This window comes from Anser cygnoides, chromosome 8, assembly GCF_040182565.1.
Source record: "Anser cygnoides isolate HZ-2024a breed goose chromosome 8, Taihu_goose_T2T_genome, whole genome shotgun sequence".
Classification (NCBI taxonomy): Eukaryota; Metazoa; Chordata; class Aves; order Anseriformes; family Anatidae; genus Anser; species Anser cygnoides.
This window is the reverse complement of record NC_089880.1, coordinates 5855908-5883907: the sequence shown is the minus strand read 5'-3', so window position 1 is coordinate 5883907 and position 28000 is coordinate 5855908.

Here is a 28000-nt window from a genome sequence, read left to right as displayed (position 1 = left end):
CATGGATTTGGCTGCACTAGCACTGCTTCTGGCACCCTACGCACTAGCAGCAACACCAAGAACATTGTAATACAAGCAAGTACCTGCAGCACAGCCATCCAGGACTCCCTGGCGTTACTGTCACTGCTACTGCATGTAGAAAGCCGTGCTGCTGTGCCTTTTACAACTACTTGTATCAGAGTTTGTCCTTCATTGTAAGGTATGGACCTGCTGAAGGACTATTAAAGGTTTTCAAAAAAAATGAGTCCTCAGTCTGCCAGTCCATACCATCTATTCTTTGTTCCTTATGTTGTAATCATCCCTAACAACAGGGGCCTTAGAAAGTAGGTATCCATTAAGCGTTTATTACAACAGAAGAGAAGTTATGCATTTCATTACAAGTATCAAAACCTGGGCCTAAATTTGGAAAATGTACCTGCACTGCAGATATCTGATTCATTGTGAGAACTATTTGGTATCAGGGATCAACTGATGGAAATTAGAGAAACAATAGGTGGCTGTGAGCTTTCATTTCCTTTTTTTCTATCCAGTTGACAGCAAAATCCTACAATAATAGAGTGAGCTACAATAGCATCTAATGATTTTCTGGGAAGCAGGGAATATACTTCGGCAGGGAACCAGAAGCCGTGTCATACTGATGCTTAATGTGCTGAAGTTTAAAACCCCAAACTTGAGCAGTCAGTGACTAAGGCATTCTGAGGAAGAAACAAGTAGCCCTGCACTTATTCACCACCTCACATTTTACAGAAATTTGTAACATCCTAAATTCAAAACACTGAATAACAATAAAGAAATGTGGAGAGGTTTATACTGCTTTTAATCCAAATGAAGCCTGCAAAAAATTATTTCTTGGACAGGGTCAGAAGTCTTTGACTACTCAATTTAAGAACATTTCGTCAGATGCTATTTCCAACAATTTTAAATCAAAAACTGGGAGGTGGCAAGTCTAATCTGCAGCATCCAAAAGGGTGCTGGATGCTTGTATGTCAGCAGCCAGGGCCTGCAGTGCCAGAGACATCCAGATAACAGCATCATAAAAAAAAAAAAAAAAAAAAAAAAAAGGTGCATTGGACACTACTACTTACCTTAGGTCACCTGTAACAAGCCTGGGCTTAATTTGGCTACCTTCTGTCAGAAAGGTCAGACCCAAAATATTTTCAAGCAATTTCATTTTTCTTCTTCCTTACAGAAAAAAATGTTTCCCGACTAGCTACCTATTTGCATCTGGAAAATGTCATTTCCCCTGTGTGTTTCTCCACTTAAACCAAAGTTTCCCCTCTGTATATCAATGCCATTACAGAGAGATGCATTGCTTTGAGCAGAAGACAGACATTTTGAATATATACTGTAGCTGTGGAGTACTTTCTTTTGCCTTCATTTTTCTATCTCCTGGGTTTAAATAAGCACATAGCTATAAAAAGATGTGGTCTCTCTGCCATACCAGCAAAAAAAATTTGCTGCTTTATTAGACTGAAATAATATGTTGAAAATATCCATGTTCTGATAAATACAGGTGTAAAAATAACTATGAGTAAGTCCCTTTTTATATGGAGAATTTTAGGTGTTTGTTGTTGTTGTTTGGTTGATTTTGTGCTGTGGCAGTTGCACTTATAAGTTTTAAGTGTTTTAAAAGACTTGTCTGCAGCAAGAGTTTGATCTCTTAAAAGAGGTATTTCATGTTTTTATAAATATTATTACCCTAAGTAACTATGTTTTCTGCATACTAACTGTCTGATTTAGCAAATTTGGGATATGGGAATGGCAGTTACAGTTTCATGCTGAAAAAAAAAAGACTTTTAATTTGTTTGGCTGCTCTATGACATGTATCTTCTTTGCTACTTCTCGAGCTTTGTGCTAAAGGACTTTGAATTCAGTGTGGAACATTATGTACATAAGACTTCCACACTGACTGCAATTCTTAATATTTTAATATCCTTATGGGTATTGAATCATTCTGATATGCAGGAATTTGTGTGCATAACTCCTTATATATGATGATGATAATATACCCCTAAATTTTTAGTGACAGATGGATTGCTCAGATCGATCCAATTTGGATGATGATGTGCTAATTTGAATAAAATGACAGGTGTGCTTCATGCATGATGCAGAAAGGGTATGTTATATTTGATGCTAAAGAGGAAATAGTCGTATGGTATCTTAAATACATCTTTTTATATGAGGGTATAATTTGTGAGGTGCAAATCGGTAAAAATGACAAAATGTTGGTATGCAGGGTTTGAGTCAATAAATCTTGCATCTCTTATGTTTATTTTAGATAGGTAAAGCTTTTGTCTCAGTTTCTTCATTTGCAAAAAATATATGTAATTATTCAGGTAGACTTAATCACAGGCAGGAAATGCCCCTTCAAATACCTTGCAACTAAATGAAATGTAATGTAGGAGGTTTTGATACCAATACAATGGATAAATCACGTCATCAAAAGTATAGGGTATTTCTAGCTGAATTTAGTTCATTTCTAGCTAGGTTTTTGTAGCTTTTGTCACTAGTGAAGCTCACCATTGGCATGAAGAATTATTGCATTACTTAACTCTTAAATGTGTAGCAGCAGCATAAAATCCTCAGAGGGGAAGGGACCATGGCTAGCCAGAGGGAGTAATTGAGGTACGTACCCGTAATGTGGGAGTCCTGTGTTCTGTGATTTTTATCATTCTCCTGAGTCCTCGCCAAGCACTCTGCCCACCGGACACTGATACCCTTGGAGCTATTCCACTTGCCAGGTTAACCCCAGTCTCTCAGGTGTCACACAGCTGTCTCCTCCACCATTGAACTTTATTTCTTTCTAAGGAAAGAAAATAAAATTGTCTATTTGCTGCACAAATAGGGAAGACACTGCAGATGCTAAAAAGAAAAAAAAGTCATAAAGCCTTGACTCCTTGGATAGGATTAGCACTAGCTCTCTGTCTCATGACAGGTGCTTGTGATCTTGGAACAAAAACTCAAAAACTCTTTCATACTTAGTCTATGTCAGATTTTTCTTGGTCCACAGCTGCAAATGTGTAGGTCAAGGAATACAGTTCACCATGAAATATCTGCACACCCATCAAAAGTGCCTATTAAAGCCACTTGGAACATTAATGAAGTGTAAAATTGAGGATGTGCATGTTTGTAAACTGAGAGGTTGCTGAAATTTTTGTAGCGATATTTTTTATTCTTCTGTCTTTTTCTTGTAGATAACAAAGGGGCAGTAAAAATGTGTTTGAGCAATAAGAAAGAATATAAACACATAGTAAGTACAAATTGGAAATAATTTTATAAAAAATACTGAAATTGAAGTACAGTTAAAAGTTGAGACTTGCCTACCATAATTTACTTATAAGAGGTGATCTAGAAGAAGCAACTTTTTTGAATCCTAAAGCGTCACACATGCTTACGTTTCTCCTCTTCTTAATTTCTTTAAAAGCTTATGGGGAAATGTAAACTTTCATCTCAGTTATCTGAAAGATTTTAACATTGCACTTCAGTGTTACATCAAAGACACAGTACTATAGTACCACTGTAAATTTAACTACTTTGCCTTTTCAAATAGGAATTTTCCTTTGTCATATGATGTTTTCTGTCAGGCAACAATGGATTTCAACTGATGACTGAAATGTTTTAAAATTTCAGCTTAGAAAACAACACAACAGAGGTAGACACACACACACACTCACACACACACACACATATATATATATGATGCCATTTCAAGTTACTGAAATGCAGACCATAGTTAAAAATACTACGGTAAATCTAGTTTTAAATACTATGAATCGCAGCTCAGCTTCTTGAACAGTTAGGATATTGGTTTCCCATTGGTAAGACATGAATCATGATCCTGTTTCAGTTGAAAAATAGAAATTATTTGATGATATCAGCCTTTCTTTTCTTTGCTTGTCAAATTTGTTATATTGTTAAACCTGGTGATACATGCAAATAACTAAACACCCTGCAAGTGTCTGGTGAAGGGTATTTTCTGAGCTGCATGGAAGATCATGCCTCTCCTTACAGTGTGGTGTTCACTAACTTTGCTGATCACCAAAACACCCATTCACCGGGGAAAAAAATGAAAAACCAGCTATCTCGAACAGAATTAGAGTAGTGTAGCTGGCAAGATCAGACGTTTTGCTCTCACCGAGGGTGGTGCTTTAGTTTGAATTGGAAAGAGGGAAGGTTACAGGTTGGAAACAAAAGGAAGTGTGGCAGCTGATTTGTTTTGGCCTTCGTTTCTGTTACATGTCCGTTAGGTTTGCAGAAGTTGTTCAGCACAAAATCATTCAATCTGAACAGAAGTAGAAAGGCTATTTCACACACAGTTTTGAGGGGGTCCAAAAAGAAGAGAAGTAATAATATTTTCTGAGAGTGTATTTCCCAGTGAAAGGATGTCTCTGATCCTACTTGAATGAGATTTGACTTGGTGCAGCAGGAATCATGTTCTCTGCTTGTGGGGGCTGCCCGGTGCACCTTTCTGCCCTTCGTGAGGTCAGAGAGAAGGAATTCCATATATTAATATTTGTAGCAGGCAATGGTACAATTATGATTGCTTTGAGCATTTAACAGATGATTTCAGGATTTAAAAAATTCCATGATCATCCTTCCAACATTTGATAATCTTGGTAGTAAATGAAAGATGCTCAGTAGAGTAACACCTACTTTCTGGAAGCTGGTATTATCACTTACATAGTAAACTATTTTGGTTAGTATGCATAATCTATGTAAATAGACACTAAAGGAACATAGATATATTCAAAATTGTGATAATCTTAAGCTAAATAATTAACGTGTCAGGTTTTGAGTAAAAGTTGTGGGAAGTGTCAATAAAACTAAGCATCTATATACAGCCTAGCAGATGTTCCTACCAACCACCCTATATTTTCCTAGGATTTATCTTTCATGTCCGTTTTGATTAAGTACTAGACATATTGTTTAATAATTTGTACAATTAAGATAAAAAAGAAAACACTCATTATTTGGGTAATATATGTACTTTAAAAGTGTTCAGTCTGCATGGTTGAGGAGACAGTAATGTCTCCTCATGGTTGAGGAGAAAGTAATGCTACTCTTTATCTAGCGAGTAGAGAATGAGTTTATATTAGTAATATGCACGTTTGCATATGCTCCTTTCTCAGAATCCAGTACAAAGCTTCTCCAAATAACAGACAAAAACAAGGCTAACTTTGAAGTAATTTCACATTATTCTCAAATTATCCATACCCTTATAATATCAGTTTTATGACTGTTGTGCACAATTACTATTGTAGCTGTGAAGTCTATTTTCTTTCTTCATTTCATCTCTACAATAAAAAAATAAAATGAAATGATATGATTAATCAAGGTAGATTGGTCAATCTATTTTGTTGTTGTATCTTCTTTTTCTGAAAGTTTTAAAAATATTTTTAGGCATTTGATTAAGTTATCTAATAAGATTGCCTCTGCTGTTAGGGTTTCAGCATCAGTGTGGTGTTAAGGCTTTGTTGTTTGAACCAATATTGCAACAGAAATTTATTTTCTTGTAACTGGCTGCTGCACAGAGGAAGGCTAAAATGATCAACCAAATGGCTTAAGCAGAAGTTAATGGCACCTACAAAGTGATTTGGGTTTTTCTCAAATCTTTCAGATTTGAATACAAACAGGATTTTCTGTTGCACTTGAAAGAAAGATTCTTTGCTAGATATGATGTGGTCAGATGCCTGACAGAACACTAATTATCCCTCAAGTATTGTATTGCACAGGCTAGTTTCCAACATGATAGCAGAAGAAATCTGTTCTCATTTTATTTTCGTGACTACAATTAGGAAAGCTTATCTCTTGAGCTTCTCTGTGTAAAACCATCAAGCGTTTTTAAATGTTAATGGGTCTTAAGAGGGGTAATTTGATATACCCTTTGTATGGTTTCTTTGAAAATTAACTGTTGTTGGGTTCTGTAGATTGCTTGTATTGTTCACTTTGGTAAATTCCTTATAATGAGCATAATACTACTAATACTTCTTTACATCATACTGTTACAGGCAGTTTCTCTGATATTGACCTAAATCTGCATCCTTGCCAGGTGGAGAAAATTAATTTCTGCTCCCTGTTTGTCTCCCTCACTAGAGATGTTATAATTTGAATTTGGTAAATTTGCACTTTGGTTTTTAATTCCTTTGTTATTTGATGGATTGATCAACTTTCAGAGGAAGAATACGCAACTGTATTTGCTACTCCACCAGGTAAGCCCTTATGAACATCTGATCTTTGCTTTCACTACTTGGACGTGATTCTAAGCAGGCCTGTCAGATTCCCTGTCTGTGTTTTTTAGTGCTAAGATAGGCTTGTGTTTTCTATCAAGGAAAATACTATTCTGTTATGTATATGAATATCAAACTCTCATCAACTGTCTCTTCTGTTGCCAAACATGTTTTTTGAGGAAAATAGAAAAAATGATGAAAAGGCTTCTGATTTTTTCTGCTACATCTCTGGCAGTTTGTCTTTGCTGTCTACATTGGATGCATGCTTTGAGGCATTTACTGTCATGTGCAGTGTTAGCATTTGGTGGAGTCTTGCAAATTTAATCTGTTTTTCTTGTGGGATGTGGAAATCAATAGGAAAATATATCTGTGCTTACCTAAAACATTTTAACATCAAGTAACAAAGGTCTACAGATATGGCATATGCAGGACAAATTCAATAAGAAATGCAAAAAGGTAACATAAGGATTTGAAAACATTCTTATGTTGCACAGTGTCACACTAAATCATATTTTTTAACGAGAGAGTAATGTGATGATATGTACTGCTGATGTCCCATGGTGTAGGTGATTTGGGAACAAGTATTGGAAAGACTGTCTTGTCAATATACTATTGCCCTATTGGTGGTTCTCATAAGAAAATATAAGCCATATTTAAGATGTATACCTAACTGTTATTTGATAAAAGAATTTATTTTTTTTTTTTCCTCTCCTGGAAATCAGATACAACTTTTGTGCTATTACACGATATACATGTAATATATGTTGTTGTACATGTTGTAATATATGTTACAGTTGTTTCACTTCTGGGTTTGATAGAACTGCTGCAGAAAATTACAGGTTGATTGTGTTGCTATATAACTGCAATATACTTCATTTTTTTCTGTCCATTAGAATGACTGAAGTTGTTTATACACATTCTAGGGATCTAGATATGAAAAGTGAAGACGAGCAATAGAATGGGGGCAAATGGGAGCTTACCTCCAACATGTTATTTTCCTGATTAAAAAAGTAGAAACAATAAATAACCAAGTAGTTACTTTTTAATTACATAAATTGCTCTTCCTCTGTAATTTTTTTCACCCTTTTCTTCTCCTTGCCAATTCCATCAATTTACTGAATATCACATTTGAACTTTACTTGTGCCTGAAATTATCTATCTTCCTTCTTCAGTCTTGAAATGTTTTCTTGTAGTTATGTATGTCTGTTCATGGCTTAGGCAGACAGGGTCATGACTGAATGTGACCGAAACTCCTTCTTAAAGTAAAATTCAACTATTATATGAAAATGGCTGGAATTGTCATACTCCACCTGGATTCAAGCTGGGAATTAAACTATATATTATTGGTAGTGCTCTTTTGCTCTTTTTATTTGCTTTGTTTGATTTAGTCTTTTGTTCCATTTGTTTGTGTTTGGTTATACTGAACTGTGTCACTAAAAGAGAAAATGAGTTTCAATATTGAGCAGCTATGTTCCTAACAGTCAGTACTACAGCAACAATAATGAGAATCTCATATATTATGTAATACCTTTGATTTCACATGTTCCCAAAGTGCTTTACTATCTTAAACTTTAGATTGGGATTAGTTCAACTGTTCCTGAATAAATCTTCTTCTAGGATTGAATAAACAATATCCTTACTTAAAACAAAAAAGGAAAGCATATCTTATTCAGATAGAAATTACAGGGGGAACTTGGTCTGAAGAAGGGGAATTTATGTTCTCATTTAAAATTCAAGTAGGACTCTGCTCTTATTGCGCATACTCTGAAAATGCCACAGACAATTGTCAATGATCATGGAAGTGCACCAGTTTAATGTGATGTTTTGTCCACCAGCAGAACCTCTCCACTGCACAGAATATCTGTCCCAGCCATAGGACATCTGTCTGCATGGCTCCTGGGAGCAGAGAGAATAGCAGTCCTCTTGGTTGAGACGTGATATCCTGTGCTTCTCTTCAGTCATATAAATGAGAAAAATTCTAGACAGAGGTTGAGAAGCAACTTTAAAACACAGATGTGCAAGCTGATATGAATTAGGTTGAGAAGTATAATAGCAAAAAGTGGGTGTATTACAGGAAGTGCTAACACTTAAGTATATTGAAGAGTTTCCAATCTAAAATTAGGCTGCATTATAAAAGAATATTAAGCCTTTCTAAAGCTTTAAATAGATTATTTTTTTCAATTTCTGACTCTCTCAGAACTGCAGACTGTACAACAGCCAGATGCCCAGCTTGACCTGCTATTTTTTCCTTGGGAGCCTTTTATTTGAACACAGCATCATTCAACTATTCAACAGAAGACCTTGAACTTTGCTTCTACTCATAGCAGAGGTTATGCTGAGAATACTTTTAATAACACTTCTTTTCTTCTATGGATGCTTCCAGAATACATATGCTACTAGTTTCCTTGGAGACTGACACGCAGTCAGCACAATGGCCTTATAGCACCTGTAAATCAAACTTTGAAAGAAGACCCTGTCCTTGTTAGTGGAAATGATATGCATGGTGGAGAAAGAGGAGTGTTTTGCTTCTTACCTGTCGTCTGGAGAATGAGATGGCAGTAGTCCATATAGAGCCTGGAGGTCTAGGTACTGAGAGTATTTCAGGTGGTAAAAACTGAGTGAACCCTCTGTGTAGTAGAGTTCAGACTGCCTGCAGAATTTATCAAAATACAGCATAGGGATGCATTTAATGTGTAGAATTAAGGCCTCGTTTTGCAGATGGTTTTGTGGCTGCAATAGTTACTGAGGTAATTGTGTAAGCATCACTGTTTAGATATGAAAAGACATTTTATTAATTCTCCAACTAACATTCTTTTAGCAATTTCTTTCATGCTATCACAGCTATTGTAATCTTCAATTATCCCTTTTATTTTCCCTTCCTGTGTGAAGAGAGAGGACACATACACCATGAGGTGATAAGTGTGGATCTGTTTTCTGCAACCCAAACACTTTATCTTTCACAGAATCACAGAATCGTCTAGGTTGGAAGAGACCTCCAAGATCACCTAGTCCAACCTCAGCCCTAACACTAACAAGTCCTCCACTAAACCATATCACTAAGGGCTACATCTAAACGTCTTTTAAAGACCTCCAGGGATGGTGACTCAACCACCTTCCTGGGCAGCCCATTCCAATGCCTAACAACCCTTTCAGTAAAGAAGTTCTTCCTAATATCCAACCTAAACCTCCCCTGGCACAACTTTAGCCCATTCCCCCTCGTCCTGTCACCAGGCACGTGGGAGAATAGACCAACCCCCACCTCTCTACAGCCTCCTTTAAGGTACCTATAGAGAGCGATGAGGTCTCCCCTGAGCCTCCTCTTCTCGAGGCTAAACAACCCCAGCTCCCTCAGCCGTTCCTCGTAAGACTTGTTCTCCAGACCCCTCACCAGCTTCGTTGCCCTTCTCTGGACTCTCTCGAGCACGTCCATGTCCTTCTTGTAGCGAGGGGCCCAAAACTGAACACAGTACTCTGGGTGCGGCCTCACCAGAGCCGAGTACAGGGGGACAATCACCTCCCTAGACCTGCTGGCCACACTGCTTCTTATGCAAGCCAGGATGCTGTTGGCCTTCTTGGCCACCTGAGCAGACTGCTGGCTCATACTCAGCTGCCTATCAACCAGTACTCCCAGGTCCTTCTCTGCCAGGCAGTTTTCCAACCACTCATCTCCCAGCCTGTAGCGCTGCTTGGGGTTGTTACGCCCCAGATGCAGGACCCGGCACTTGGCCTTGTTGAGCTTCATGCAGTTGACCTCAGCCCATCGGTCCAGCCTATCCAGATCCTCCTGCAGAGCCTTCCTTCCCTCGAGCAGATCGACACACGCACCTAACTCGGTGTCATCTGCGAACTTACTGAGGGTGCACTCGATCCCCTCATCCAGATCATCAATAAAGATATTAAAGAGGACTGGCCCCAGCACTGAGCCCTGGGGGACTCCACTAGTAACCGGCCTCCAACTGGGTTTGACTCCATTCACCACAACTCTTTGGGCCCGGCCATCCAGCCAGTTTTCAACCCAACGAAACGTATGCCAGTCCAAGCCACGAGCAGCCAGTTTCTTGAGGAGAATGTTGTGGGAAACAGTGTCAAAAGCCTTACTGAAGTCAAGATAGACCACATCCACAGCCTTTCCCTCATCCACCAAGCACGTCACTTTGTCATAGAAGGAGATCAGGTTTGTCAAGCAGGACCTGCCTTTCATAAACCCATGCTGACTGGGCCTGATCGCCTGGTTGCCCTGCAAGTGCCGCGTGATGACATTCAAGATAATCTGCTCCGTGAGCTTCCCTGGCACCGAGGTCAAGCTAACAGGCCTATAGTTCCCCGGGTCTACCCTCCGGCCCCTCTTGTAGATGGGCGTCACGTTTGCTAGCTGCCAGTCGACTGGGACCTCCCCTGATAGCCAGGACTGCTGATAAATGATGGAAAGCGGCTTGGCCAGCTCCTCCGCCAGTTCTCTCAGTACCCTCGGGTGCATCCCATCCAGCCCCATCGACTTGCGTACATCCAAGTGCTGTAGCAGGTCGCCAGCCCTTTCCTCATGGATAGCGAGGGCCACATCCTGCTCCCCATCCCCTTCCACCAGCTCAGGGTACTGGGTATCCAGAGAACAATTGGTCTTGCCACTAAAGACTGAGGCAAAGAAGGCATTGAGCACCTCAGCCTTTTCCTCACCTTTTGTAACTAAGTTTCCCCCCACATCCAGTAAAGGATGGAGATTCTCCTTAGTCCTCCTTTTTGTGTTGATGTATTTGTAAAAACGTTTTTTGTTATCTTTAATGGCAGTAGCCAGATTGAGCTCCAGATGAGCTTTGGCCTTTCTAATTTTGTCCCTGCACAGCCTCACAACATCCTTATAGTCCTCCTGAGTGGCCCGCCCTCTTTTCCAAAGATTATCAACCCTCCTTTTTCTCCTAAGCTCGAGCCACAACTCTCTGTTCAGCCAGGCTGGTCTTCTTCCGCGCTGGCTCGTCTTTGGGCACGTGGGGACAGACCGCTCCTGAGCCATTAAGATTTCCTTCTTGAAGAGTGCCCAGCCTTCCTGGACTCCTCTGCCCTTCAGAACCACCTCCCACGGGACTCTGCCAACCAGTGTCCTGAACAGCTCAAAGTCAGCCCTCCGGAAGTCCAAGACAGCGGTTTTACTGGTCCCCTTCCTGACTTCGCCAAGAATAGAGGACTCTACCATTTCGTGGTCACTCTGCCCAAGGCAGCTCTCGACCACCACATCTCCCACCAGTCCGTCACTGTTTGTGTGTTTGTGTGTTTTCTTCTCTCTCCTTTACATCGTTGTTATGGGACATGTCCTGATGGTTTCCTATTCCTTTTCCCTTGTGTCTACGTTTGAAAATGTTATTAGATTTAGCAGTTAGAAATGTGGCCAACATTTAGCTTCCCAGATTTGCTCTCACACAGAAACAAAATTAAAAGATAAATTTGCTTTTAGATTAACTACAGATTCAAAAATGGCTGAAAATAAATAACTGGGGACTCAACTTGCGAAAAGATGATGTAGTACAAGTGAGTGAAAAAAGGCTTCCCATTGGAACAGTCGCATGTTCAATCTAGCATCACTTGATCAAATAACAATTACATATAAATCCATATGATTCACACTTTAAAAGCTGTGCTGTTCCTGCCTATCTCAACATCCGAATTTTCTGCAATGTCAGTTTTAGGGAAATGTTTTCTGGAGTAAAACCACAGGTAAAAATTTCCAACTGTAGATACAAGCAATTTAACAAACAAATCAAATGCCCTTCGTGATCTGTGCAAATTTTATTTCAAAGATTTGGTTAGAGTGCTGTGGACTAGCTGCAAATTGCTCATCAGCTCAGCTGATGAGGGAATCCTTTTAACTCTTTACCCTTTTCTTTGTAAGGGAAGTGGGCAAGGAAAACCCCTCAGTGAGAGTAAATGGCTATTCCAGTTTATCATGGCATTTCTAAGTGAAAAGAAAGTTACGTGGTCACCTACTGTATGATTTTATAATCAGCAACTTCAGGATCTGTAATATTAACATCTACAATGAGCAAATCTACAGTTGAATGAGATTTGATCAGATCCTATGTGTTGCCATAGGACAGTCCTAATTCTAGTTTCCTTGAGCCTTCCATTGTACTTTGTTGCTGTTAGGACATGACCATCTTTTCTCCTCTGCTCTCTGATCCCTATCAGCCACTCTTTAAAGTCTTCTAGGAGTTATGCAGAATGTATTACTTTATTCCAGTAAGAGGCTTTATCATGTCGCCTATGAACAGTTAATCCTCCCTTTGCATTTTCTCCCACACATTGCAGTTTTCAGAATGCCCCATCTAGTTTGTTACCACTGGGTGAGTGCAGGTATCAGATCTTTCACTCTCAGGTCAGCTTTGTCTCCATTCCTAGCCTAGCAACTATCTGACCAGATTGTTTTGGTTTATAAAACTATTCCAATAGCAGTGCATCCCATGAATTATGTGAAGTGCATTGTAATTTGTAATGTACTGCTAAAGACTGGCCATGACTCTCTCCTGCATAAAGGACTGTGCACCTTGTCTACCAATACATGCTCTGCCACGTCTCTAACGTGGTCTGGGGACACCTGACCATAGATTGTGTGGCAGATGGACATCTGATCAGATCCTTGGGAAGACTCTTTAAAGTCCTTTGGATGAAAGCAGCAAGGAGAAGATTATGGACTCCAGAAAAAATCTAATGTCTTCTAACCACATGGCAGACCTAAAATGAGGCAGTGGCAGAAGGTAGGAAGCAGGTCACGTGAATTGCTTTTCAAACTAATTTCTAGCATGTTTATCTGTAGACACTATCTTCACAAAAACAAACCCACAAAGCACGTTTCAGCTCCTACCCAATCACCAAGCTGTCCCTTCTCAATTACTCTCTGGATGTCATTCAGTCCCACATACTTATTTCCACTGTCATTTTATTTTTGTCATTGGTTGCCACAACACTCACAGCACACACTGTTGCTAGGAACACTGGTATGTGACACTTACCAGGATACAATATTCTACAGGAATAAATTAAAGGTGTTCATCTCCAGTATTACTGTTCATAAGTGATGTAGGCTTGTCTGAACACAGCTTGTCTGTTAGATAGAAAGAAGGCAAATCTGATGGTTTGGATAACCTATGAGTGTTGCACTGCTGAAATGCAGAAAGCTCTCTAGAAATTGATTGTGATTGTATTGCCCCTATGTCATAAATTTGTAGCTCTATTTGTGAACTTACATGCAGACTCTGTTTTTATTTTCTAGTCAGAATGACAATTTGTTAGTCCCCTCCAAATTTATAAGTTGTTAGGTATCAAAAAAATTAGCACATTATAGCATACATCAAACTCTTTAAAGAACTTTAATTAAACTTTCAACATAAGAGGATTTTGCCTTGCCTTGTACAGACTAAACTCCCATAAGCATTAACAGAATTTACATGTGTTCAACGAAAGGAAAATGGGACCACATTTTGGGGGGAGGGTTGAAAGAAAGTTCCTTAATTATAAATAAAATTTATATTAATAGATGTTACAAATATTCCATGAAAAAAAAGAAATAAAAGCAACCACAAACAAATCTCATACTCACAGTTAATACTAAGTAAACACATTATTTTAAGTGAATTACTTAGATAATATAGCTTGTTTTCCATTTTTCAGTTTTCATGTATTTATGTCTTTTGTAATATCCACAGACCTTATCTAGATGGAGTCTTTTTTATATTTGGTGCTGTATAAATATATAATGAAATTACTGCCCCAAAGATATTGCAGTCTTGATTTTATTTATAGCCCAAGCAGTCCCTAAAGATCTCTAGAACACTGAGTTCCTACATAAGTAAAGTATCTGTTATTGATTCCTTATATACGTCAGTGAAACATTAAATAAATTACTTCTCCTTACTGGGACTAATTATAAGGGTTAATCGCTAGCATTTATCCCTGTTTGTTAATTAGTATTAATAACGTCCCTTTGGATAATCACATATAGAAAGAATAGCATCTATCACTTAGCTCAAGGATGTATATTAGCTATTAAAAGCCAAAGTTGACAGAACAAATCAAGTTATTCTAATTGTTAGTTAAATGAATATTTTTATTCTTGCAATTTTTCAATTTTATCCTAACGGAAACAAACAAACAAAAAAACACAAAAAACATTTGTTTTCTTGTCTAATTAATAAATAGCTGGGCAGGACTAATTCACAACCAGTTTCAAGAGAAAAGAGGCTCTGTAGTATATTTTCAAGGAATGCAACAAAATAAAATTCTGGCCATGAACAATTCTAAATCAGGAAATTTTATCAATTGAAAGTAAATTGTCCTTAATTGCCATCAAAATCTTGTAGAAATTGAATATTTTTAACATAAAAAAACTTTTCACTAGATGATGACTAAAATTAGACTTTAGTACTATAGTAAGGGTTACTTTTACTTTTTAATATCTTATGGAACAGTTATTCTTTAATTTTTCAAATGCAAATGTTGCAGTGTTCACTATGGTTAATGTTGCCATTTGTTTGTGTATATATACCGATTTATATAATCCATGGAAGGACGTCAAACCTAGACCCATAACATGTACGAAGTAATGTACCGGTTAACAACACAATTTACCACAATAGGAAATGCATATATGATTCCACTTTGATTTTTAATCAGTGGTCTGTGTGGTGGGTTGATCTCTTTGGCATGGCTTTTTAATTATGATCAAGTCTAGAGAAGAGAAGGCTCTGGGGATACCTTACAGCAGCTTTCCAGTACATAAAAGGGGCCTACAGGAAAGCTGGGGAGGGACTCTGTTGTGGAGTGTAGTGATAGGACAAGGGGAAATGGCTTTAAAACTAAAAGACGGTAGGTTTAGATTAGATATTAGGAAGAAATTCTTCATGATGAGGGTGGTGAGGCACTGGCACAGGCTGCCCAGAGGAGCTGTGGATGCACCATCCCTGGAAGTGTTCAAGGCCAGGTGGGATGGGGCTGTGAGCAACCTGGTCTGGTGGGAGGTGTCCCTGCCCATGGCAGGGGGGTTGGATCTGGGTGGGCTTTAAGGTTCCTTGCAGCCCAAGCCATTCCATGGTTCTAGGATTCTAAGTGGGTCAGAGGCAAATAAGTGTGATTTCTAACTAGGAAGCATTGACTCCCTGGATGCACTGAGGAGGCACCAGCCAGCCTTCCTGGGGAGTACCTGCAAAGATGGGGACACGGACAGGTTGTTCTCCTGAGCTAGGTTCCATGTCACAGCTGGGAGGGCTGTATAGCTGTATAAGACTGGTAGTAACTGCAACAGAGCGTCAGATTTAGCAGTTTGTCTCTAGCAGGTATGCCCTATTTCAAGGCTGTGACCCATCTGTCTAACTACTCGGCTAGATGCAAATAAAAAAGAAGCCATCAGAGGCTTCCATTTTTAAAAAATGCCATGTCAACAACTGCTAAGTTCTTCCTCTTTATATCCCAAGGTCTTGTAGGGAGCTTGACACTTTTCGGTGATTCATGTGTGACTTCAGCCACTGTATTTGATGTGCATACCAGAACCTTATATTAAAAATTCCCCTTTCTGCACTGCAGCCACTTTGTGCATTTAACAGGAAGCTTTCAGTTATTAAACATGGGAAAACTGATCAGCAAAATATTAAAAAATCTCTAAAATCTTTTTTAAAATGCTTACAGAACTTAGCTTCTAAAACATTTGTATTTATGCCCTCTCTGCTGCTTTTTGTTCACCAGAATTGAGAGAAGGTAATTTGCCCAGTGTTTGCTGGGCACAGAGAGCAGTACATGTAAACTAGGAAGTTCCACATGATATTGCTGATTTACAACCAGATTTGTTATTTTCTTGCATCTTGGTTAAGCTATTAATCCTGACACCAGTTAATTGAAGTGCAAAATTCATATTGATGCTGTTGTAAGTAAGGTTTTTCCCTCCAGGTATTCCCTCAGCCTTGGCCATTACTTTTTTGTTGTTGTCTTATTTCATCGGATGACTTGCATATTTATTTAGCACCTTTTTTCTTTGTGTTGAAATGGATGTATAAACAGTAAAATCATTTTTTCTTTAAATAAATTGGACCCAAATAAGTGGGATGTGAAGATTTCAGTGCCATATAGTTAATGAATCTATGTAGCTGTCATACTTTTCAGCATGGCTATTGAATTCAGAACTCACTAGCTGAGCTGCTTTCAACAACTTCAAGTACTACTTGCTTTTAAAAGTCAAAACTTCAAAAACTGAATGAGAGGAACAAAACGCATTTCAAAAACATTTTTTCAGCAGATGGATTCGTAACCAGAGGTACTATAGGGACCATTTTCAATTTTAGAAAAAACAGTACATAAATAACAGTTATAGGCAAAATAGGCAAAACAGGCTGGAATTTAAAATAAACAACAACAAAAGAAAACAACAATAACAAAAAAAAAGAGAAAGGAACTGTTTTGGGACTGGTGAAGGCACAGCATTGTCTAATCCTCTTAACTTTGTAGAATAGCTACTGGAACAGTCAGTGATGGTTTTTACCCTCTTCTTTAAGCAGCAATTGTAGAGTTAATTAGTCTCCAATGTTAGCAAGTGGGTGGCATTTACTTTTATAATAATAGGGATGTCTCTAAAATGGAGGCGGCACAGCTCATGATTGTGTACCTTACCTTTTGAGGCAGGAACAGTAAAGACTCTGTAAATGGGTTTAAGCAGAAAATTAACTAAAAACATTTTGCTATGTCCCAAGTATGTCATTTGTTCTAATTATGGAATGGCAAATATCAAGTAGAAATGATGCTGTGCCGGGGTGGTGATGGTGAGTCAATGTTCACTAGTCACTGTAAAGCAGGCTGTCAAAAACCTTTTCTTTTTAATCATACTCGGGTGCTGCTTTTCTGACTCACTGCATCTTGTAAATGAAGAAAGAAACATGGGCTATATTCATAAGTGCCATGTTATTTAATTCCAGCAACGTCTGCAGTATTTGTTCAGTTACTGTGCCTTCTCAAGTATTAGGTTCTTGCTTTGTAGTAATAGTAGGAATGCATAACAAAGTTGCTGGTATTTTAGATGTGACTGAAGGAGCGAGAATCTTGAGCAATAATAATAAAAACAGCAAAGCTAGAAGTTATAACAACACAAGTGAATTCTTACCTATGACTCCTTCACATATCCTTCAAAGAAATAGAGAAGCACATACGCAACATTAAAAAGAGTTTTAATAGAAGTATAATTTAAATCTGGTTCCATTGTGAATGCTTGGCTAATTGAACAGGGAAAACAGAACTTGCTGCCCAGTGAGCAAACATTAAATGTTATTCAGTTGGAGGAATACCGTTTGTTTCAGGACCAACATTAGTTGTTTTCTAAGGAGATTTGATTGTTGTCTCATTTCCTTTTTACATCAGAAAATGAGAGTTATAATTCCGTGATAGTCATTTGTTGGATATGAATTGTCCGCATATAATTTAGGCTTTATGTATGAACAGTTTTATTTGTGGCTATTTCAGTGTTGCTCACACCTGGACTGTGTTGAGTGAGACACTCGTTGCCTACACAGAACAGAGAGAGAACTCTAAGCTTATTCAGAGAGGGTCTGGGCCTCTTGAAACCAGCTTCCAATTGCTTTTCAGAGTCCTACCTAGAGAAACAGGGAACATTTGTTTTTGTTTTAGTTTCAGAAACTACTGAATTTTACCACAGAAGTGTCAGAGTTGATGTGCTGAATTACACTTAACTCAGCTTTTGAAAACTGACTAGTTTTTTGCATACATGTTTTAAACAAGACAGCTTAGTTAAATAATTGTACATTGCCTTGAGGAGACAGACTAATAACTGAATTGTAATTGATAGGTATTTCTTTAGAATTTTGCTTTGAGAACCCTATCAGTTCTTTTTAAGTAATTTTTTTTTAAACACAAACTTACCCTTCACTTTACTTGTAAATGTATTTTTGCCCAAACTTTAGACTATTGTCCCTTATATCCAATATGCTGGAAGACCTCTGTGGAAGAGGTTTTTGGAACAAATTTGTAAGCAATTTATTTCATTTTGAAAATTGAGCGTATAGATGGAAACTGCAGAACAGATGGAAGAAATGTTATTACAGATTTGTAAACAGTGCAATCAAAGATAAAGCTAGTTAGTGCCTGGCAAGATTTTGGCTATGTTTTTTGTCACTTGTGAGATCTCTTGCTAAGGATGGGTGAACTGGTCTTAAAAGTGAGAGAAGAACTGTCATATGTAAGATTCTTTGTAATTGCTCTTAAATTATTTTCTTGTTTTGTTGCCTGTTGTCCATTGTCTTCTGTTGAAGCTCACTGTAGTGGTTTAGTAACAGACAGCAGCATGCCAAAATACAGACCAGCTCAATGAATGGAGTAATTTAGCAGAGCTTGTTTACTACAACTGAGGATGCCGCTCTGAGGATCTTTGGTCTGTTTTCTGTTTGCTTTATTATTCCCCTGGTTGTGAACTTGGCTCCAGACTGAAAATTCTGCAGGCTGCTCTTTTGAGTCTCCCCTTTTGCACTATGGACTATTGGGTTTTGTTTGATTTTAGTTTTGTTGTCCACTAATTTAGGACAAATGAATTTGGATATGGCTAATGCATATGCATATACACTTATATCCATAGCTATTTATAATAAGAAGCAAACAAACAACGCCACCCACAAAACCAGCGGGGACCTGTATGTTGGCCTAAGACAAGACTAGCATGCCAAGCTGAACCTGAAAGGTAAAATAAATTCTTTGTATATTTGTTTCAGCCTTGGTAAGACTGAAAACACATTTTTAAAAGTGCTGTTGAGCTTTGGAAACTGACTCTGCCTGATTGTCATCTAGCTTCCATATACAATGTACTTAGTTTACAGTTTATTTTTAGTTTTTAGCTTCCAGCTTCTTCAAAGTCACTTTTGGACAAAATATTCAATCTGTATAATTTTGTTTTTATTAATTATTATCAGCAATCATCACTTCCCTGTTTAGCTATGGAGCTACATTGTACTGTGGTCTCAGTCACCTCTTTATCATTCTATTCTCTTTACTGAAAAAGTGCATGTGTAATTAACAAGGATTTAGGAAAAATAATTATACAAATCACAAACAGATACACAGACAGAAGAGGGAGCTCTCAGCAACATTGGTTCTACAGGCTTAAAAGCAATAACATATAGCAGCAATCAGCAGCTTCAGATGGAGCAACCAAATATGACAGATAAGGGGTTGATCCCAAGTTGTAAGAAACGCAGGGAAAGGTTGACAATGACTGTGATGGTCGTGGATCAAGGCAGAGAGAAAATTCTTTTATATAAACAGGTAACTTTTTGTGTTTCAGTTTCCAAACAGAAGCTTGATCTTTAAATATACTGTTATTCGTTGTTTTAAAATAATACTTTGTATGCTGTCACCTTACCAAGTGCAGCATTTCACAGTGCTGTGTAGTATTTTGTCTAAGATAAAGTTATGGTGTATTTATCGTGTGTATTTTAATGCTGCAATGATGTGCGGTTAGCATGAAGTTTTGATTGTGTAATAGTATAAATGTGCTTTATTTGTTCTTTCTAACAGTACTTGGAGTTCATTGTTTGCTATGTTTATGATTGCTCTGCTGAAACGAACAAAAATGGGCAATAAAGAACGTTTAATGGTGGTACCACAGTAAGGTGATAGACTGGAGGCTACTAATATAATATGCCTGGAGAACTAGGTTGAGCTGGGGTAGCTAAGCAATTTAAGAAACACACTGCTGGTCAAGTGTATTATAGATGTGCAGCCCGCCAGTTCTGATTTTTTCCAAAATGAATTGTGACCATAGTATACCTTCAGTGAATGTCTGCTTGTGGATGAAAATTGTTCTTCCTACCCAACTAGAAAAAAGCTGAAGTTCAGTTTAAAACAAAAACACAACAAACAAACATATTTTTAAATATGGATTCAAGATCACAGGACTGTGAAAGCATTCTGCACACTGGGATATGTATATCATCAGTACAGATGAGGCAGAGGGGTGTTTTTCTGTCCCCTGTTCAGAACTCTGAATTATAGTCTGGAGCTTTATTGCATGACCTGCAGTCTTTTCCTGTTTGGAATGGCATTTCTTCATAAAAAAAAATGAAGTTATGGCAGATTGAGAGGAAATTCACATTGGAAGAGGTGGTTGTTCCTTACAGTTTCCTTTACCAGTTATTTCAGCAATATGAATAACTCTAATTTGAAAATAGGCTCAAAAATAGTTCTAGATCTCGTGCTATTGAAAAGTGAAGTTTGTTTCACTTCTTGCACTGGGATAGAGGGTGAGGTTGCACTGGTGTGTAATTAGCTTTATTTTCTGGGGAAAATGTTTTGATAATCAGCTTTTAAAAGACATCAGAGGTCGAAACAAGTCATTTTGTACTGAAGCGTCTCTGCTACTGCCTTCTCCCTGCACTACCTCTGTGCCTCTTTCATCCCTTGGCATCCTGGATTCCCTTGCTGCTGTTCCAGAGCTGATATTCCTCTTCTGCTTTCTCTTCCTCCACCCCTTCCTCTTCCTCCACCCCTTCCTCTTCCTCTTCCTCCACCCCTTCCTCCACCCCTTCCTCTTCCTCCACCCCTTCCTCCACCCCTTCCTCTTCCTCCACCCCTTCCTCCACCCCTTCCTCCACCCCTTCCTCTTCCTCTTCCTCTTCCTCTTCCTCTTCCTCTTCCTCTTCCTCTTCCTCTTCCTCTTCCTCTTCCTCTTCCTCTTCCTCTTCCTCTTCCTCTTCCTCTTCCTCTTCCTCTTCCTCTTCCTCTTCCTCTTCCTCTTCCTCTTCCTCTTCCTCTTCCTCTTCCTCTTCCTGATGAAAGTAGCAGTCTGGACAAAGCAGAAAGCTGGGCTGAACCTCCCCTGTGCTGCCCGAAACCCCATTGATGCTTCTGCACCTCACAACCCACATCTGGTACTGGTGACACCGTGCAGATAGAGAATGGGCCCTGCATCCAGGGAGGTCTGAGTTAGAAACTTCCACTAGTTTTAGCTAAATGCCATTGCCTATTATTTACGGTGGTTTTATAAGGGGGTCTTAAAGCAATAGCAGTATCTTTTGGAAGAAGGGATTAGAGCAAAAAACTCAAGTTTAGGTTGCTGGAATCAAACTTTTTGTGCTCTTTTTGAGAAAAACGCACTTTCAGAAAAATATATGGTTATCTTGTCTATTGGATTTTTTCAAAGGTAAAAAATGTTGTCTGCCTAACTTTATTTGTAGTGCAGAGATGATTATTTTGGAATACAGCCATCATCTTTCAAAAAAAATACATCGTGTTTGAAAGAAACACAAGTAAAACAATTTACCACTGTGGGACTTTTTTATTTATTTATTTTTATTTATTTATTTTTAGTAGATTTGCCATCCTTCATTCTTCAGTGCATTCCAATGTGGTAGTGTGCTGTAAATAAAGAACATTAATCCATGTTGTATGTGAAATCTGTTCACTTTTGCTAATTTGGGTAACTGTCTTCTCATTTATGTTAGTAGTAGTTCTTCTATTCTCATCCTGGGCTACAGGGACTTCTTATTATGGAAAATAAAATATACTTCATCTTTACACTCCTAGACTTCTCAACTTTCTGTTAAACTGTATTAACTTTTATGTAGCTTATACAAATACAAATCTGTAGTCAAATCCAGGTTAACAATAAATAATAATAATATGTACTACATTCATTAAAATATTGATAAATCATCCTTTTATAGTCCATAGGTCATAATCACTAATGCTAAACAGCATTAGAATAAGTCACACGTATTCTCAAAGTTTGTAAGGTTTCCCTCTTAAATTTCTCTCTTGGCTTTCAATATCCATATTAGCTAGTCTTTGCCTATGACACTGAAAAGACTAGTATGTAGTCAGCAGGCACAGTACTGCTCATATTGAGTCATTAATTATGATTGATGATAGGTCTCCTAAGTAAGCAGAAGTTACAGAGAACTTCCTGAGTGATTTATATGCTTTTTGAAAGACAACTATATAGAACTTGGAAAAATGACAGGCAATAAAGTGCTAAGTATGGCATACTGAAACAGAAGACATGGATATCTAAATGATGCACAGATCTATTTTGATCTCTGCTAGTGTTGTTTGTTTTTGTGAGGATGAAAAAGTATATTAAAAAAGTATTGACTCTAGGTATATGTTTATCCATGAAGTTCTATAGGGTCATAAACCAGATTATTTTTTTTTTGTTTCAGCTGTATATAGCATGGAGACTAAATAGATAAGATGAACTGGCTGAAATTCAGATTTAGATTACTGTTTATTCTTCTACATCGAAAAATTCCCAGACTACTCAATAAAAGAAACTCTGCAGTGCTGTGCGTTCTCTATGGCTATAAGAGGGAATATGTGTTCACAGCATCTAAAAACCCATTGATGTACTTTGGTCCATCATTTATTTTTCCAACTTCAGCTGCAGTTACCCTCACAAAAATCATAATTACAACAGCAAAAATATCAAAAATATGTTTAAGGAAAAAAAAAAGAAGAAGAGAGGAAAGAAAGGAAAGAAATTAAAGGAGACAGTAAAAATTGTTTGTTTGTTTTTTCCTGCTCTTTAGAAAGTAAAAGCAAGAGTTTGGAAATTATTTGAATTTTGGGGTGGCTGATTACTCTCTTCAGAACTTGCCATTTGTACTGCCAACCACTCAAATATCTTCAAATATTCAGATGTCCCGAAGTGGTAGTGGGGAATGGCAGACCTTATGGTGGTATTTTCACAGGTGATTAGGGGTTTTGTATGATAACGTGCACATTGTCTTCCTACGGCATCCATCACATCAATGCCTTACTGAGGAGCAGAAAATACACCATCTGCCCAGGGTGCGTATCACATCAGAAACTGTAGAAAGCATTGTGATAAATTCTTGAACAACAGACAGTTTTAATTTAGTTCATACAATTTTTTTGCCAAGTGACTTTAATGATAACTTAATAAAATGAATTATTTACAAACAGTGAAATAATAATTTACATAACTAAAAATTGAACCCGTTTCTACTGTTTCCTCTCCTGTATTTATTTTTGTTATGAGGGTTTCTTTTATATTTGTTCATAGAGAAAGAATTTGAACTTTTTATATACTACATCACCTTAATAGTAGAACATAAAAGATAGACACAACTGGGTAGGGAATTTCTTGCCCCGAATAGAATCAGGGGCTGTGCTGCAGCCCGTGTTCAGCTTGGCAGACCCTGCAGGGGTGACAGGAAGCACCTGGAGTGCTTCAGGGACGTCAGACAGGGCAGTGAATTCCAGTATTGTAGTGCCTCAAGTGGTTCTTGTTGTGGGAATATCCTCTTCTATTCTTATGCCCATTGCCCTTCTAATAAAAACATGCTTGTAAGAACCTATGTCCTCAGAGAAGGAGAAAATGTCAGAAAGTCTGTGAATTTTCCTGTAGCAGTGGATTTTTGTTTGTTTGTTTTGTGAGAAGTATTCAGACACTGTGGTAAGCAACAAGATAAAACCCTATGAGATATTAAAATTATATCAAATTGATGTAAGAATATTGTAAAACATGTGGTTTCTAACATCCTTCATATCCATTTTTTTTTTTCATTGCACCTAGTTTCTTTGTAGAAGAAAAAAATTTCCACTTCTAGGCTCTGGTACTGGGACGTGTTGCTTAGCAAACAGCTGAGGCACTTAAACATGCTTCATCCAGAGGCTGTCTGGCAGTGCTGAGGGGCAAATGACAGAGTGGCATATGTGAACATGCTTGTGTGTGAAGCTGAATGACCGAGGTCAAGCTCCCGTGAAAGGAAAGGGAAAACGAAGAGAAAGGGAAAAAAGGGAAATGAAGGGAAAGATGAAAAGGAAATTGAATAGTGGATCTTTACAAAGGTGTGTGTAGAAATCCATGTACCAAGTTTCCCTGCAGCTGATGTTAACATGGGTGGCAACACACTGCTGGGTTGTGAAACCTGAAAACCTCAATGCTGGCTTTACACTAACACGTATGTTGATATCCTCCCTTGTGCCCTGGTTCAGATTTTAACAGCTTCACTGTCCAGACACTTGGGGTCAGAGATGGGGCTTACATAGCCCCTCCTAGTTCTGTTGCCTTCGATGGCATTGTGGTGATTTTCACCAGCTGAACATCAGATGAGGGAATGCTACTTTATTTCCCACTAAAGCATGCACAAATTGTTTTCCTAACATTTCATAAGAATGGTTTTATTATACAGAGTGTAAAAGTTTAAGTTTCTGTTTAGTATCCAAATGATGATACAGTTGTTGCTCTTTCCCCTGTTTTACTTAGAAGAAAAACTTTCAAGTGTCATTTTTATAAATGTCAGTGGTATAATTTATGTGTATATATTGACTGATTCTATTGCATAATTTTCAAGACAAATCTCCTAAACAGAGTCCCAGAGGTTGCATTTCTGCTTTTAACTCTGAGCAATCAAGCAAAAATGTATTTTGCAAGCTTACACAGACAATTGTGTAGATTAAACTATAATTTGCATGTACCTTAGTGTGTTGCTTCTGACTTTAATGACTTAAGGTTTTTATACTGTTATTTCATTGTGTTTGGAGTCTTTAATCATAATAATATCGATCTTGATGGGACATTGTTTTACTGATATTGTCTTTTGGTACTCTGGCAATATAGCTTTTCCACGTTATGGTAATGACAGTTGATATGGGAATTTCTGAGAGAAAAAGGAATAAAAATACAGAGGCTTTACTATTCTTTCTTCTAAAGTTATCTAAAGAGCTTTGGTCTGGGTCATCTTCTTGTGTGGCCATTATAGCCCCACCGATTTCAGCTGTGCTGACCTGGCTTGCACCACTTACAGAAATGGCTTGCTTATTACAAATTTTCACTAGAAGGTAGTTTAATCCTTTATGAGCCTCACTAATCTTCCTTTTGAATCAATATTTATGTTGAAATATATTGCGCAAATGGGAGTAGACGTGAATGTAAATGTACCTCATCTCCTTAGAATTGTATATTCTGTCAATAAAATCTCATAATTGTATTGCATTTCTTAGCCATGATCACACATTTTTTTCCTCTATATGCATTCTTGAAAACCCGATTGAATAATGGGGAGATTTGATTTAACCACTGTTTAAATCCTGTATTCAGAAATAGGTACAGATTGTTTGCCAATCTGTAACATATTAGCTGGAATTTTCATATAACTTTCAAGCATTCAGTTTCAGATTAAAAATCAGCTAAGAAATTGTATTACTCAGTTATGTGGGGGAAAGGATATGTGAAGTGCTAGATATCCTTCTTTCCCACATAAAAATTAAGTATATGCAGATGTATATGCATTTTTTTTCCTGAATAAAAACATCCCAGTGATACGTCTGAAAACTGGTGGTACCTGAAACACGGGGAATTTGATTACACATGTGGTGATGCTGACAGCCTGCAGTAGGTCTGCTGGCAGAACTAGGGACTGCTCAGTATCAGCAGCAGACTTCAGTTTCACAGCCCTTTGCAGCTGGTGTGGAGAAATAAATTGTTTTAGCCAAAGGTAATGGGAGGCAGAAAGCTGCCATCTATCTCAGCTCCTCACTACAAGTACTGAAGGTGTGTATTATTGTGCTGAGTGCTCACAAGTGGTCTCCTCAAGAACAACAATGGGAGTTTTCAATTAACTTCAGCAGAGTTTGTTTTTTCGCCCCATGGCTTTGGAAACTTTGTCTGCCTTTTCTGACTGTAGAGATTTAGGAAGGAAAAGTTTATATCTGCACAGAAATAATGTAAATTTTGAATAACTATTACAGCACAGTTCTCTGTAACTGCAGACTAGCATTTCAATGCTAATATCTTTGAATATAATGAACTTCTGTCTGTTATTTTGCTCTCAGATTGATGCCTAGTTCCAGGTATCCAGTAGGGTAGAAAAATAACTTATTAGCATTCATTAGATATGTGAAACTCACTGGAATATTTCCTGTTTCCTATGAAAGTTGCTTTCTAAACTAGGAAAGGATGCATGAAAGGAGAGAAGGCAAAACAAAATTGTAATTGGATAAGGAGCCTTTCACATAGGGGTTATTAGTTATCAAAAGCTATTCTTACATGATGGCTGACTGGTATTCTAAATCTAATACTGTATGTGGGTGATCTCATCATTGCTTCTTACTTAATAATTTAACATTGGTTACATGCCTTATTTTTTGAAACAACTACCACTGCCGGGACCTGTGTTTCTTTGCTGTTTTTTGTTTGTTTGTGTTTTGGAGGTGCGATGCAGGGGAGGGGTGGGAGGGGATGGGGGAGTGAGTGTGGTATAGGATTGTTGTTTATTCTGGCTGGTTGTTTTTTTTCTTTTTTTTTTATCTTTCTCAAGTTTCTCACCATACAAAAGAAATTCTGTTTTTCAGGACTATATGCTCAGATTTAGACCCCTTTTCCTCATAAAGTTCACGAGAAGGACTAGACTGGAGAGGATGAACAGCCTGAAGAAAGAGGGTGACCAAAGTGTCTCGTATGATTTAGCCTCCTAGTACCCAGGGACAATGCCACATCAATTTCTTTTTGCTTTAGAGAGATTCTGAAGGTGAGCGCCTCCCCCTCCTGCAGTCTACTACTGTCCTTTGTTGTAATTTATGATGTAGCTTTGGCTGATCTGGGTCAGAATAGGTTTTTCACATTGTGGTCCCAGTGGTGGAAGCTCTACTGTTTCTTCCTCACTATCCTCTAACAGCACTGAGGCAAAATTAGATTGAACAACTGCAGCTATCTAAAACTAATAATCATTTAGAATCAAGACCAACTGAAATTCTGAAAACTAGATGCCAGGTCTGGGCCTGACTTTGGGTTTCATTTTTAGACTTTGGACCATGATGCACCCTTTCTTTGAGGCCAGAAAAAAGAATTATGTGCACAAGGACTTGGTTGTTGGTGGTTGGGAGATTGTTTAATAACAATATGAAGTATTTGCTGTAATATTTCTTGTAACTTGTAGTCTTCCAGAGAATAACATCTACGAGCTCTATAACAAAACTAAAGTCCTTTCCTTGACAACTGAGCAACTGAAATAAAGACCCTGACCCCCATGTCTATCTTTGAAGCACGCAAGTCTGACAGATTTAAATAAGAAAGCATATTATTATTTTGCAGGATACTGTTTCAGTAATACTCGGATAAGGTTCTCTGTATTGATCTGGACGTGAAAACAAACACTAAGATGGCTTTGTTAACATAATGTATGAGTTTAGTGTATGAATTCAATTAACAATAAAGAGGCAGGGAAATTTTATCTCACCCTGATTTCTAGGTTGCAGGTGTCAAGAGTGAAGAAAAAAGACATAAGCGGAATCTAAGTTTTGCCCTTGCCATACTCAGGCCAGGGTAGGACTTCTAAACATAACGTGAACTTAGGCGGTTCGCTGTATCTGGACTTCTGAAATACCAAAATTTGTAAGGGATGTCATAGTTGTGTCTATTTTGAGACCTCTAAACATCAGAAATGAAGTGCAAAAATCTCCACGCTCCTCCCTCCTGATGAAATTATTTTCTAAAACAATGTTTTTTGAAATGGAAACTTCATAAATTGAAAATAATATAATCATAAACCTGATGAATGCAACATGTTAGTGTTGATTCCTAAGGTAAATTCTATAATTTCAACTAATTACTATATTTTATTTATGTACCAGAGATCAGTTAGAAACTGCCAGAAGTTCTTATACTTGTTGGTAATTTTCATGTGAGAAATCCTCTGAAATTATAGTTACAGCTTCATAAATAGAGCTACAATTTTAGAATTATTTTGACTTCCTGGACTGAAATGGTCCTTACAGGATGTGAT